Raw genomic sequence first — 14535 nt, 5'->3', positions numbered from 1 at the left:
AGGATTTTACTTTTAGTATTCAACTATAAAATAACCTAAAGAAAGTTCTAGAAAAATAGTAAATACAGTACACTACCGCTTAAGTACGCAAATTGAACCCGACCAAAAAGTGCGTACTTAGCAAAGGTAGTGCGTACTTTTTAAAGACATAGTATAATATGAACTTTAGTTGTTTGTTTTCTTTCTTAAAACTAGCCACCAAATAATTAAGCCAAATAAACAAGTCTTTTTATTTTAAATAACATTTAATACATAATTCTAATCTGCAAAACTTTTTATTAGATTTAAGGAAAAAATATTTTGTCTATAAAAAGTTTCTACATAATTAATACATACTATTAATATAGAAAGTCAATGTCAGTCAATGGTATAAAAAAGAATATTAAGCCATATTTTGTTTTGTTAGAAGTAAAGTACCAAACTACATTGTATTTACCAAACATTTTGATTACATCAATTTTTGTACATTTTAATTAAGTTATGACTTAACTATGTTGTATTTGTAGGTTTTTTTAGCTTTGTCATCTAGATTTATTAATTTAATAGCATTACAGCTCAAACATCATTATTCTTTTCACTTTTCTGCAACCACTACATAAGTATTTAGTTTATTAACATTTAGCAACAGGACTATCACAATTGGCCACTTAGACTACTCAGGATTACTCACCCTAGTTTAAAATTTGTGAAAGTCTTAGGCTAACTCAGCAGGTTGGCCATTCTACCTTTCTTGATAAGTGCGTACTTAAGGCGTGATGCGTACCAAAAAAAGTGCGTACTTAAGCGGTAGTCTACTGTAATCTATTTTTAACTACTTGCTAAGTTTTACTAGTTGCTACTTTTTTGTTTAAGACCATAAAAATACGAAAAAAAACACATTTTTCAACAATCATACATAAAATTAAAAAACTGAATATATTGAATTATATTCCAAAAAAGAAATAAAAGTTATTAAAAAAAAACATATGAGTTAAAAAATACAGTGAAAGTTAGTTAAGGCGGCTTAGGATAATTCGAAGAGATTTTATTAATAGCATAAAGTTTCAGCACATTCATTTATATCTACTAGATCAATTCCAGCATTATAAAATTCTTCGTTTTTTAGTTTTAATCTCCTATGAAACCGATTAACTATGTAGTTTGCTTCAGAGTTTTTGAATCCGTAACTGGTTTAAAATACTTATTAAGAAAAACTAAATCATAGCTAAATTTCATAAACTTACATTACAAATAACTATTTTAAAAATATATTTTGAAATGTAATTTTTTGATACATGTTTTATTCCTTCCTTCGTTTTACATAGATTTTATTTTAAATAAACTGTTTTATTTTTGTAAAAAAACATTAAAAAACGAATAAGTTTAAACTTTCTTCAAATACTTCAAATATATTAATATGTTTTACCTATATCTCAATATTAAATAAAACATCTGACATTTAAAAAAAAATTTAAAAGAATTTAAAGTGTAATAAAATGTATACTAGTTATCAAAATAATTTTTATTTTGTGCATAAACTCTATGGACGGTTAAATAGTCATAGCTTTTTTTATATAGACAGTCATACCTATTGAAAAGCTTTAATGTATTTATTTCGAAAATACTAATAAATTACCATACTGAGAATATTCAAACTTAATAAGTGAAAGTTTTTAAACATTTTTGAATTAATAGTAAATCATAATTGCCAGTTTTATTTTAAGTTTAGTCTAATGTCTTCTTTAATTTTATAACAGTTTTTACAGATTTTATTAATCAACTGAAGATCTCGTTTAAAATACTTAATCGAGTGAAACAATTTTTTTGTAATAAGATATGAAAGTTTGAAGTGATATAATAGTACTTTATAAAAAAAAATCTAAAAACTGGCAAAAATTATTTCAGTATATAGCAACATAAATCACTTAAAACTAAATATGATAATTCAAGCTTATTCATTATAATTTTGTTTAAAAAAACAAACATACTTCGTTTTAGTTATGCATATGTCAATAAAGTAAGAATGGTTAAATCTGACAAATGTGTTATTGAATACTTCAGTTCTGTAACGATCCCACTCGTCAAAATACCTCCATCCCTCTTCATAAACTTCCTCTTCTGAGAACAAACTTTTCCTGTAGGATAAATTGATAATTTTACAACATGATACTTCTACAGTTGTAATATTTTTTAAGTTTAAATTTAAATATGAGGAATCTTTGTACTTTAAGTTTAAAAATGTAAAATTACCTTAGAAAATACTTGTGTAGCAAATTAATGACATATTTTCTCGGTCTGTTTTTGAACTAACTAAATGTCTTACCTCATAACCATGCAACCATACTTTCTCGCCCAATGGTTGTAGTAGCCTTCATGGTCACAATAATGCACAATGCCGTTGTTCCATATTATAGTTGCTACTACTTCAACTGGGTCGTAATTCAGCAGCCCAGGTATGTATTCACTGCACTCTTTTACTATTATGTCGCATTGAAGGTCCAGTTTGGTGTTTAGTGCAGAAACAAATTCGTAAGTTATTTCGTAATACTGTATGTTAGTTGAAGTACTTGTAAAAAATATCTATAAATATAATTTCATGGTCTATATACTTATTACAACGGTTTTTTATTTTGTAAAATAATTTTTTAGTGATAGTTTTTAGTAAGTAGTCAAAAATATTTTCCGGAAATGATTTTAATTTATCTAACATAAAACATGGTAATATAACATCTAGATGGGTGTTAGACATATTAAGTTTTATACTATATTTTTAACTATAATTTGACAACTTTGAGTAAATAAAACTTGTTATATTTGCTGTTGTTTTGAAATAGATTAAAAACAGTTGTTTTCAAGTCCTATAATAAACAATTTTTTAGTTATAAAAAACTTAGTAACAAGTTAATACTCCTTAAAATCTTGGATTTGTATTTTTCACAAGTAACCAGCCATATTAACTAAACGAAGTATTCCATGTTCCGCCGTAGTTTTACAATTTTATTTTTAAATAAAATTAAAGCAGAACTACATGTAAACAATTATTACTTAATTACTAACTTAATTCTAGTAACTAAACTTATACTTTTTATTTACAACTAAATTAAAACAAAATTCGTAAGCACTTTTGTACAACTAAAAAAGAGTTAGGTTTTAGTTTTTTGCACAAGCTGTTTTTAACTAAAAGATACGTTCTGGGCAGAGTCCTGATTATTTAACCCATAGTCGTGTTTTCGCATTAAAAATTACAATTTGCATTAATTAACACTTTTTTGTATAGAGAACTCATATAACTGGTTATTGCAAACAAAATGTTATGGCGAAAACTTGTAGAATAACTTTCACAAGGCAATATCTCGAGGCTTGTTTATATTCAAAATTATTGGATAAAAAATAGATTAATAAATCTAATCGGAAAAAAATTTAACTACAACTAATACTTTTAAAATATTTCAGAACATAACTATACAAAATTCCACTGTTAGGTTTTATCACACTAAAATTTTACTAATTAAAAATAACCAGTTGTAGTCTTACCGATTACTGAACTGTTTTAGTCAGTGAGTTTTTCAGCCGTTTATTCAAAAAACCTTAATAAAAAACAATTTTTGTTTTGAGTCTTCAATGTATAATAACTAGTTAAATGCTTATATACTTTAAAAAGTGCATAAGAAAAACTCAATAGTCTTAATTTAAAAGAGTTACTAAATAAAATTAGGCGAAAGTATTACTAGTAAACAAACTAAGATTTCAATCATTAAATAATATTAATATTTACAAATGAAAAAACTTTTTTGTCTATTGTTTTACAAAAACCTTACTTCATGTAAAAATTTGTCGTAAGGGAAGCGAAGGTTAAGCTTTCTTCTTAAAAGTTGATTTTCTAGAAAGTGCTTTTCTGTTCTCTTCTTGATATTTTGTAGAAAGTAGTAATTGTTCATAGGAATACACAACCAAGGCTTAAAACACTTTTCAAAGAAAGTATTGTGATTGTCAGAAGACTTACAATGCTAAAAAAAAGTAATTATAAATTTAAGATAACATAAAATTTTGACTTATTATAGTTTTAGTACAACTTTTCATAAAGATAGTATAGAATAAATGTTACTTTCAATAAAAGTTAACTTTAAATAAAAATACAACTTGTTTAAGATTTTTTTACAACTATTAAACTTCAAAATTAGTATATGTTATTGTTTTTTTAAGGTGTTTTCCGTATTTAAATTAAAATTTTAGTAGCCGTTGGAATCAAAGAAAATATTAAACTGGATTATAAATAACTAAGTTTGAATTATTTTAAAGTTTGAATCATAAAGACTTGAAATATTTCTACTAATTTTCTATAGAATATTGTATTATTTTATATTTTTTAGTCAAAATTAAAATTTTCTTAATATCTACTTTAACTCTTTAATTTTTTTTGTCCTTTTAACGCTTTTTTGTTTTGGTTAACCTAGTGTTAGTTAAATATATCCTTATTGTTTAGTTATAAATTTTTTTGTATAAAAACTAAAGTTTTTGATTTTTTAATCAAGTTTTATAATTGTTTTTAAAACTTTAAAACCATTTGTGCACTCTAGTTTCATATTATATTTATATATATATAAATTTAAATTTACATAGATAGTCTAGGTTTATGTCTTTCAAACCATAATTAAAAATAAATTGTTATATTTTACATATTTTGTAGTGAGTTTATGTTTATAACCAAAAATTTTTTGAATATAAGTTCGAACTAATTAATTAATACAGTTTTTGATAGTAAAAACAATAATCAAGAAAAAAAAATCTAAAAATACTCTATTAAAAGTCATAAACATAAAGTAATGGTAATTTTTCAAGTCATGTATCGTACCTATAATGAAAATTATCAATACAATTTATTTTGTAATATAATAAAATTAGAAGAAAAGTATTTGCCATCGTCAGCAAAGCTGAGTTATTTTCCCGCCATAGTATTAGCACTAGTTTTGGCTTTGCTGATGATGGCCAAGTTCATTATTACTAAGTTAATAGCTGATTAGTACTAATTCCAATGGCGGGAAACTTCTCAGCTTTGCCGACGATGACCAAGTTCATTATTACTAAGTTAATAGATAGTCAAGTAAAAACTGAGCGTTGGCTATAAATTCTTATTGAAACTGACAATGCAAAAAAATGACGACGTTAAGTTGTGATGGTTTATCTGCGTCATATTTTCCTAACTGAAACCTAAAAACTAACTATTTAGCCCAAAAAATCTTTATTAAGTTTATCACTCACATACAACGGTTCATCGTGATTATATCGTACGGTTTAGTTGAGTGCATCTTAATATATTGACAAGTTTTTTATGATATTCGTAACTACTACAAAAAGTTAATTTAGAGAAAGAAAACAAATCTTCACTACAACAAGTCGTAACTTTAAAAAATAAACGTTAGGTTTAAGTTGATTGAGTTTGGAATGTAACTTTTTTTTTGTTGATGTAAATATATAAGGTTTTTACATTTAAAAAAAAATCTTTTTTAATACTTTATTCAAGTTTATTTTTAATAAATTAATAAATATTTATTATACTAATATAAAGCTGGTTAAGTAAGCTTTTACATCAAAAATGTAATTTACATTAAGAATTCTTTTTAAACTATGTACTACTCTTTTAATTGATTAACCAATGTATTTATCTTTAGAACTTAGTTACCGTTTAACAATAGAGGGTTTTTTATAAGTATGATTAAAAAATCAATAAAACTTTCGAAATTTAAAGAAATTACTACATTTACTACCTGATTAAAAAACACTAATCAAAGCTTGAACCAAGTATTCCTTTGAACTAGTATGTCTATATTTTAAAATATATTTTGTAAGACATAGTCAATTTTACAGTGTTTAAAAATAATACTTATATGAGATATCATTTTAGTCACACGACACGAAAGTTAAAACTTTTATGACGAAGCTTTACTACAGTAAACTAATTTACAAAACAAAATGATGACTTTAAAAGAAAATTATCAAGTTCAAGTTTGTATTTACTTTAGCAATCAAGATTAATTAAATAAATTTTCTTTGAAACTTAGTTAAATATTTCTTAAAAACAATCAAGAAAAAACTTCAAATAATAATAAATTCTTATTCAAGTGGTCCTTTTTGTAATCTATTTAAATAAATAAATATACTACTATTAAAAAATCAGTCATTCAACAAAGTATACTTACAAACAGAGCTTTGTGGTTTATATACTCGGTGAATCTAGTGTGAGGTTCTAAAAGCTTTCTTAAAGGGCTTCCAACTGAAAGTTTTTGTCTCACCAAAGTAGCAACAATGGTTGGAAATAGAAAGTGAACGTGGTTATGTCCGTTTCCAGGCAAATAAAAAGTCAACTGAACCTTATATGTAAAATAGTTTAAATTTTTTAACTTATATAAAAGTTATTTAAATATAATACTTCTAACAACTTTTTTATAATGCTAAAACATCATCTACTGAGTTTGTAAACTAAATTTTTATAATGCTTTGTAATAAAAACAAGAATGTTACATTACTCCTCTGAATATTTAGAACGTTTTTCTAAAGTTAAAGCCATAATTTATAAAACATTTTCTTTAAAAGAAAAACTTATAAAGTTGTAGTAATCGAATAAAAAACAAACTTGAGCATGGGCCTTTGCTAGTTTCCACTTTTTATGAGAAGGTGTGTAAATATTGTCTTTTCTGTCCTTTAATGATATATTATTGTTTTTGTGAATTCGCAGTTGCTTGATATCCCAATAGAAACCTTTAAAAAGTTCATATTCATCAATTGGGAAATCCAGTACGAATTCTATAGATTTATCTTCTTCATCTATAAACAAAGATTTTATTAAATTTCTATAATCCTAAAAAATTGCTTAACACCTTGTAAAAAACAACTTTAACTTTAATTTCTTTAATTTTTTCTACATTTCTATTTATAGCTAGATTCATTTTCTAATTTGCTAAAAGTTTTATTTACCACAATGTGGACTTTTCAAGCCCTCGCAAGTTCCCGTTATCATGATGCACTTGTACAGTTCTTTGTCGCCAATAAGCGGACACTTTTGCTGACCACAAAATCTTTTTCCCAGCTCCCACCACGCTCCAAAAGTCACTTCGTACATGTAGCTGGGATTGCGGTGAAGAAGAAAGTCAATGGTGGAAGAAGTTGAAACTTGGGAGCATTCCAACATCGGTCCGTCTTTGAATGGGGATATTATTGCTGTTATAAAAAAAAACATTTTAATGTATATATTGTTTATTGAACGACAAAAAAAAACGCTCAAAAAGTTTGATCCAAGGACCTGGTGTACAAAAAAACCCTTCGGTTATCGAGTCACATACCAGATCAGTTTAACGTCATGTCCAGGACTATATCGATAAACTTTTAATAGTGAAAACTTAGTTTCAAATTTTTGTTTTTGTTTACAGATTTCTAGTTGTTATATTAGTATGTTATACAAGTACCATTTTTTACCGCTGTAAAATATAAAAAAATAAAGTGATCATACTATAGTAAATGCTTTTAGATTTACCTATAAAATAAATGTTATAGTTGTAGTTAAATAATTTATAAAATAGTAGTTATAGATACTTATACATCGATTATTTTTATGTGTTTTGTATTAAAACCTTTTATAATAGATAAATTTATAACAGTTGTAGTCTAAACTTGTGTCAAAAACATATAAATTTAACGGTAAAAGTTAGTTTAAACTTCAATGTTACCAATATATCATGTTAAATACTTATTTTTATTATTATTATGTATTTTTTAATTGATTTTATATAGTGGATTAGTTTTATACATAAAGTACTGGCATATGTTTTGTTCAAATTATCTGTCTTAACTTTTGCTAAAACTGACGAACAACCTAGCCTTTATTTTAAAGTTCTCTTGAATCCACAGTATAAGAGTAAAGTTAGATTTTTTTTTTAAAGTGTTTTGTTTTTTACAAACTTGTTTTATTTAAAGTAGAAATATTATTCTATATACATACGAGGCAGTAATTTAACTGATACAAAGTACTAACTTTTTACTCATAATAAACTAGTTTTTATAGTTTTGTATAACACTTATAAGACTCAATTTGGCTAAGGCTGTAAGAAACAACATGTAGTTTACGAGTTGTAAAACTTACTTTTTTTCTTTTTTTCTAGACCAGCTTTGACAAGAAGAATAAATAGAATACAGTATATAAAAATAAACCAAGCAAATACAAAAGGGAAACTTATGCTTAGAAATACAACTTGCTTTAGCCGTGAATAAAATTTCATTTTCATTTTACTTATGTTCTGTTATACAAGACTAAAAGATATTGGCTTAAATAGATGAAAAACTTTGAAACATAATAAGATAAATTTAAAAAAACTTAATTTGAACTGTTTTTTTAAACTGATTTAAATTATTACGTGTAAAAACCACAACTTGCAGATTTAAACAAAAATAAAACTACTTTTGTATAGATAATAACTTTCTGATGTAAGCTTGCATACTTTTTGCGTAATAATGCGTAAGTTTTTAAAAGTGTCAATTAATAATTTAAAAGTGTGTAGGGTCATCTACGTACATAAATATTGTTTTAGGATGTAACAATTTTTAACTAAGCCATAAAACTAGATTAAATTTAAATATTCTGATTAAAATTAAGCTTTACATTGTTAATCATCAAAAACTTTTAAAATAGATAAAGCAAAACTACATTTAGCTCAGCTTATGTTATACAAATAACTCGAACTGTCTTTAAAAAATAGATTTAAAAACTTAATAATCATGTTTTTAAACTTTAAAATTAGATAAATTGAATGAAGAAATGTGTCAAACTACAGAACACAAATAGCAATATAGTTAGCTTGCATTTTTAAAGCAAAAATACAATATTATTTTATTAAACTAAGTATCAAATACTAAATTTGAATTTAACAAAAAACTTTTGAATTTCTTTCTTGTTCAAAACATTTTGCTACGTTAAAGCTTGTTCTAAAAGTAAAAATAAAAATAATCGCTTTTTTTTTTTAATTTTAACACATTTTTTGTTATATAAGTTTTTACAAAAAGCTAAATATTTTGCTTATAGTTTATAAAAAAATTATAAATTTTCAATTCTCATCTATCATACATAATTATATTAAATAACTAGTTCATTTCAACTCCTTTGTCGTAATCAAATGTAAACTATTGTGACCTACATGCACTTAGCATGCAAGCGTGTAATGTGTTTTCGTAATCCTCTCTAGCTTTATTACATCAAAAGAACACGTTTATTGTAAAAAGAACGCATCATGAATAAAACAAAACAGGTTATTGTTTTTTTTTGTTTTTTTTTCCTGTTACCGTCTTCAAAAAATAAACAATTCAATTAATTTTTTTAAGTTGGAAAGTAATTATCCAATAAAAAAGTAGTTTACCGACTATGAATTACAAAAGTATTGGTTTAAAAAGGTTTTTGATTTTGAAAAAGATGAAAATTTTAAAAAACTACTTTCTTGTTGTAATACTTTCTTAGTTTGCTTAATTCTTGGTCAAAAGTTATAATCTAGTGAACGGATATAAGATTCAGTATTTCTACATAAAAACAAAAAGTATTAGCGTTTTCTTTACTGCAAATATTTTACTTACAATGTAGCATCTGACTAAAAATATTTAAAAAAAATTTAAAGTTAACCTTAATAATTCTACAGTCGATAAAGTACTTTTCAATGTTATTTGTTAAATAGTTAATAAAATATCAAGACTAGAACTAAACTTAAATAATTTTAGAGTTTGAAGAGGTGTTATATGTCTGAAATTCACAAAAAATGGTTTAACTATAATGAATATTATAATTCATTGAACGACATAAAAAAAGACGCTCAAAATATTTGGTCCTGGGACCTGGTGCACAAAGAACCTTTCGGGTATCGAGTCGCACACCACGAATACCTTTTAACGTCTTGTCCAGGACTTATATAACTAGAATAACTAAACATAGTTTGTAGAAACCTGAATTAGGAACATACATAAGTGTTTTTTGAATTGTACTGTACAAATACAGTAACCTCTCGCTTATTTACGCACATTGCGTCCACAGAAAAAGTGCGTAAAGATATGAGAGATCGTAAAGATACGAGATGTACCAAATATACTTACTATATTGGCTGTTTTTTGATAATGCTTCTAGTTAAAAGCATACTGGGGACTTTTCCACTTATAACAATTCGTTTATTTTGTTTATATATATAAAAACAAAAGATAAAACTATACATGTAAAAAAAAACGAATTTAAGTTTATATAAAATGATAATACTGTAGAAAAATTTTACTAATTTTAATAATAAGTAGATTTTATATTTTTCTTTATTTATATGTGACTTATTTGATACTTAACATTTACATTGTATTCTAGTTAGCAAATTCAGTTTATAATTAAGCATTTGTTTACAGTTAAGAAATGGTGTCGTGTCTAGTCTATATTAAAATTTGTTTTTATAGCCTTTTACAAAAACATGCATTTGGTGCTGTAATGGATTTCTTCTTTAAAACAAAAATATATAAAATGTAAGAAAAAGGTTGGAGTAACTGGTGCTGGTTAGCATTACGAAGAATAGAAGGTAACGTGCGAAAAATTTCAACGCTTACTGTCTTACATTAGATAAACTTAAACTAAAAAAAAGCGTCAAATGAAAATTAGTGATATTTTTACTAAAAAAAACAATTGATATTTATGTTAAGTGTAAGCTTTATATTAATTAAGTATCACTGCTACTTTTTGCTAGGAAGTTTTTTTAGATTTCTTATTAAGTGTTTATTCATATGTAGAGCAAGAGTGCTGTATTGTTTATTTGTATTTTAAAATTTTATTATTTCATTATACATTCATTATTTAACACAGTCATATTTCTTTTAGAATTTTAACTTAATCTCTTATTGTTAACAAAATTGCTGATATACTAAAAACTAAATGTTTTTCAATTAGTCAAGGAACATAAGTTTACAAAGTCTAAATGTATAGAGAGGTGAGCTAGCATTTAAAAACATACTTTTAATTAAAAAAATACAATAAACCTAATTTTCGCAATATTTGAAAAAAAAAAAAATTAAGTTTTTAAAATTCTAAAATGCGTAACTAAACGAGAGTGCGTAACGTGACGAGTGCGTAAAGATGCGAGAGTTTACTGTAGTATTAGTTTGTACCTGTCATAACAAGAAAGACACATTGAACTCCTTCAATAACGTTTGATAAACCATCCAGTCAAAGACTAAGTTAAGTGGTTTATACTTGGAGAATAAAATGTTGGTCTTAAATAATGACCTTAGAAAAAAACATTTTGATAGTTAAAAAATAGAAAACAAAGAAAACTAATATGATAGTTATCGTTGTCTTACTAACAGAAATGAACAGTCTTAAAAAATGAAAGTTTTTAAAGACTTTTTAAAATCACTTAATTTTTTGATCTAGTTAAAATTATTAGTAAGCAGATGTCAAACATTTCACAAAACTTTCATTATTTTCATATTAGACATAGTGTAAAGCGTAGGTGTAGTTATTATAATTCAAATTTAATTTATGTTTTAACTTGATTTATAAGTTTTTTTAAATAATAACGAGTATATGTTTATATTCTACAACAATGGTGGGCAACTTCTCTAGTCGCTTTGTAAATCTATGTTCTATTCCAATAAATACAAAATTTTTCTATCCCTTTTATAAGTAAAATGCAAAAAAAAGTTTAGAAATCTAGTTAAACAACAAAACTTTTTTTAATGGATACGGCCAAATCTAAATTTGAAAAAAAAAGTATTCGGATCCCGGTAAGACACTAGTTTGTGGATCGAGTAGATCACTAATAAAAATCTAAATTGATAACCAGATTACATCAAAGTTGAATAAGTTACGTTGCTTAATTCATGACATCCCTAAATTTAAAAAAAAACATGAAAAGTTACAAAAGAAAGATAAATTTATGTGTGCAACAGATTTATTAACTTAGTTATTTAGACTCTTTCACTAATTTTCAACTTAATTTCTGTAATTTCTATTAACATGAAACGTGTAGTTTTTTTTTTACAAAGTTATTTCCTATGAAAAAAATTAACTAAAATTTAGCTTTTAAAAGCTTACTAAAAACACATCTAAAAAAACTAAAGACAAGTGTGATGAGTTAACTATTTAAATACTCTTAACATTTTAACTAAGAAATAATACTAGAAAATTATCCTAAAATTAAACTTAAAAATATCGGTTAAAAGTTATCTGAATTTAAACTAAGACTTTACAAATATATAAAAAAATATTGCATTAAATGATTAGTTCATGTTCACTTCAAGCTTCTGACTTCTGCTTGCATAAACTTAATTTGGGAACGGGTCACTTTTGCACGAAGACACTTTCGCACGAGGGGTCACTTTTGCACGCAGGGTCACTTTTGCACGAAGGAACACTTTTGCACGGCGTCACTTTTGCACGAGCGTCACTTTAGCACGAGGGGACACTTTTGCACGGTCGTCACTTTTGCAAGCAGGGTTATTTTTGCACGGCGACATTTTTACTAGTCAAAACTTTTGTACAACGTTACATTTAAATGGCGACATTTTTGCAAAGCGTCACTTTCGCACGGCATTATACTTTCACGGATACACTTATGAACTGCAAAAATTTTAAACAATCAGTCAATTTTGAACGGAATTTCTTCTTCTAATTTCTATTTTCTCATAAAAAATTTAAATAATCTTTTTTTTGTTCAGCTTAAAAATATTCGCATTTAAACGATAGTTGTTTTGAATGAATAAAATGTGGTAGTTTTTTAATGAAATTTTAATGTAGAGCTTTTATAAGTTTATTTTTTCAAGAATCAATTTTACAAACTAAGTTTCGGTCAAAGAACTCGTAAGTGCTTAAATAAAGTTCTCAAATAAAAGTTTTTATTTTAAGTTTTACGTAGAACAATTTTTTAAGTACCACAATTCATTTGTTCATATTTATAAACTTAATTTCAAATAAACTAGATGAATACACATTTTCTAGTTTAATTTAAAAACAATTTTGAATACTTTAAATAAAAATAACTTCAATCTTATTAATTTTTAAAAATAAACATAAACTTAATTTAGTAAGGCTTTAAAACACAAATCTTGAGTATTATTTTTTACTTAATAATCTAAGGTTATTAAAATTAATAAGTTATTTTTATCAACCATTGATTTAATTTTAAGATTTAGCTTAGTTTATAGTTCAATTTTGTTAGCAGCACCTTCACTCTATTAATAATGAGTCATTTTTCAATGTATTTAGTGATTATTCATCTGGCCAGTCTATTGTTAATGTCCTTGCAGCGTAAGGTTTTTATTTTTGTTGTTAGTCAATGCATTTAAATACTTGATGTTGATCGTTCTACATCAAAGCGTAATTAATTGAAAGTTTATGGTTAAAATTTAGCTTTTTATGTTAACCTATAAATTTTATACCAAATTATGTTCTTATCTTTGTTTTAATAACAAACTATTTGTGTTTATTCTTCTTTTTTCATTATGTGTCTTTCAGTTTAAGTGGTCTAGGTTTGATGCCTAGGTCCACCATATGGACAATAAACTTATAACCGTTTACTAAAATATATAAAAATGCATATCTGTTGATTTATATATTAAAGTTCAAAATAAACTAGAAAAATTTACTTACACTTAAAGTATTTTATGTCCTAGTTTTTAAATAAATCAAATTTTTTGTCCCTGGTATGAATATTTTTTAAACAATTTATTTTATCTTTTCGTTAGTTTGTTTCAAACATTAACTTTTACTGTTTAAGATTTTAAATTTTTTATTATTTGCCTTTAATTTAAGTATGTTATAAAATGTTAGTTTTCAGTTTCTTTTTCTGTTACAGATTTGGTACTAGCTAAAAATTTTTTTACCAAAATGCAAAACTGATGTTCCGTGCAAAAAAAGTCATCGTGCGAAAATTTCGCTGTGCAAAAATTTCATCGTAAAAATGTGACGTTGTGCAAAAGCATCGATGTGCAACAATATTGCCGTGAAAAATTATCATCGTGAAAAAATGTCGCCGTGCAAAAGTGTCTCCTCGTGCAAAATTGTCCCCTCGTGCAAAAAAAACCTCCGTGCAAAAGTATCCCCTCGTGCTAAAGTGACGCTGTGCAAAAGTGACCCTTCGTGCAAAAGTGACGCTCGTGCAAAAGTGACACCCACCTACTTAATTTAGTCCAAGCGCGCTTTCGTCGGCACAGAATAGATTAAATCGATCTTTGTGAAAAATCTGCAGTTTTAAGATTTTAGAGTAAAGAAATTAGGACAAAGAGGTACAGTGTTATGGCTTTTATTGATTTAATAATTGATAGATAATTTGCAGAACTATCTTTGTTTACATTCGCAGATGACAAACTATTATATAAAACATCTAAACAAAATACATATTTACAATACAATGCCAAACTTAAGTTGGAACTTTTAAAAAATCGCATTAGCTTATCCTAATAAAAAATAATTTAAATGTTAACAATACTAGATGCATATTGTTTCTTTAGCCAAAACACTTTTTGTAAAAACATAAAATAAGTTATCAACGTAAGTAA

Source organism: Thalia democratica, chromosome 2, assembly GCF_965202585.1.
Source record: "Thalia democratica chromosome 2, ktThaDemo2.hap1.1, whole genome shotgun sequence".
NCBI lineage: Eukaryota > Metazoa > Chordata > Thaliacea > Salpida > Salpidae > Thalia > Thalia democratica.
Note: the sequence above shows the minus strand (reverse complement) of the source record.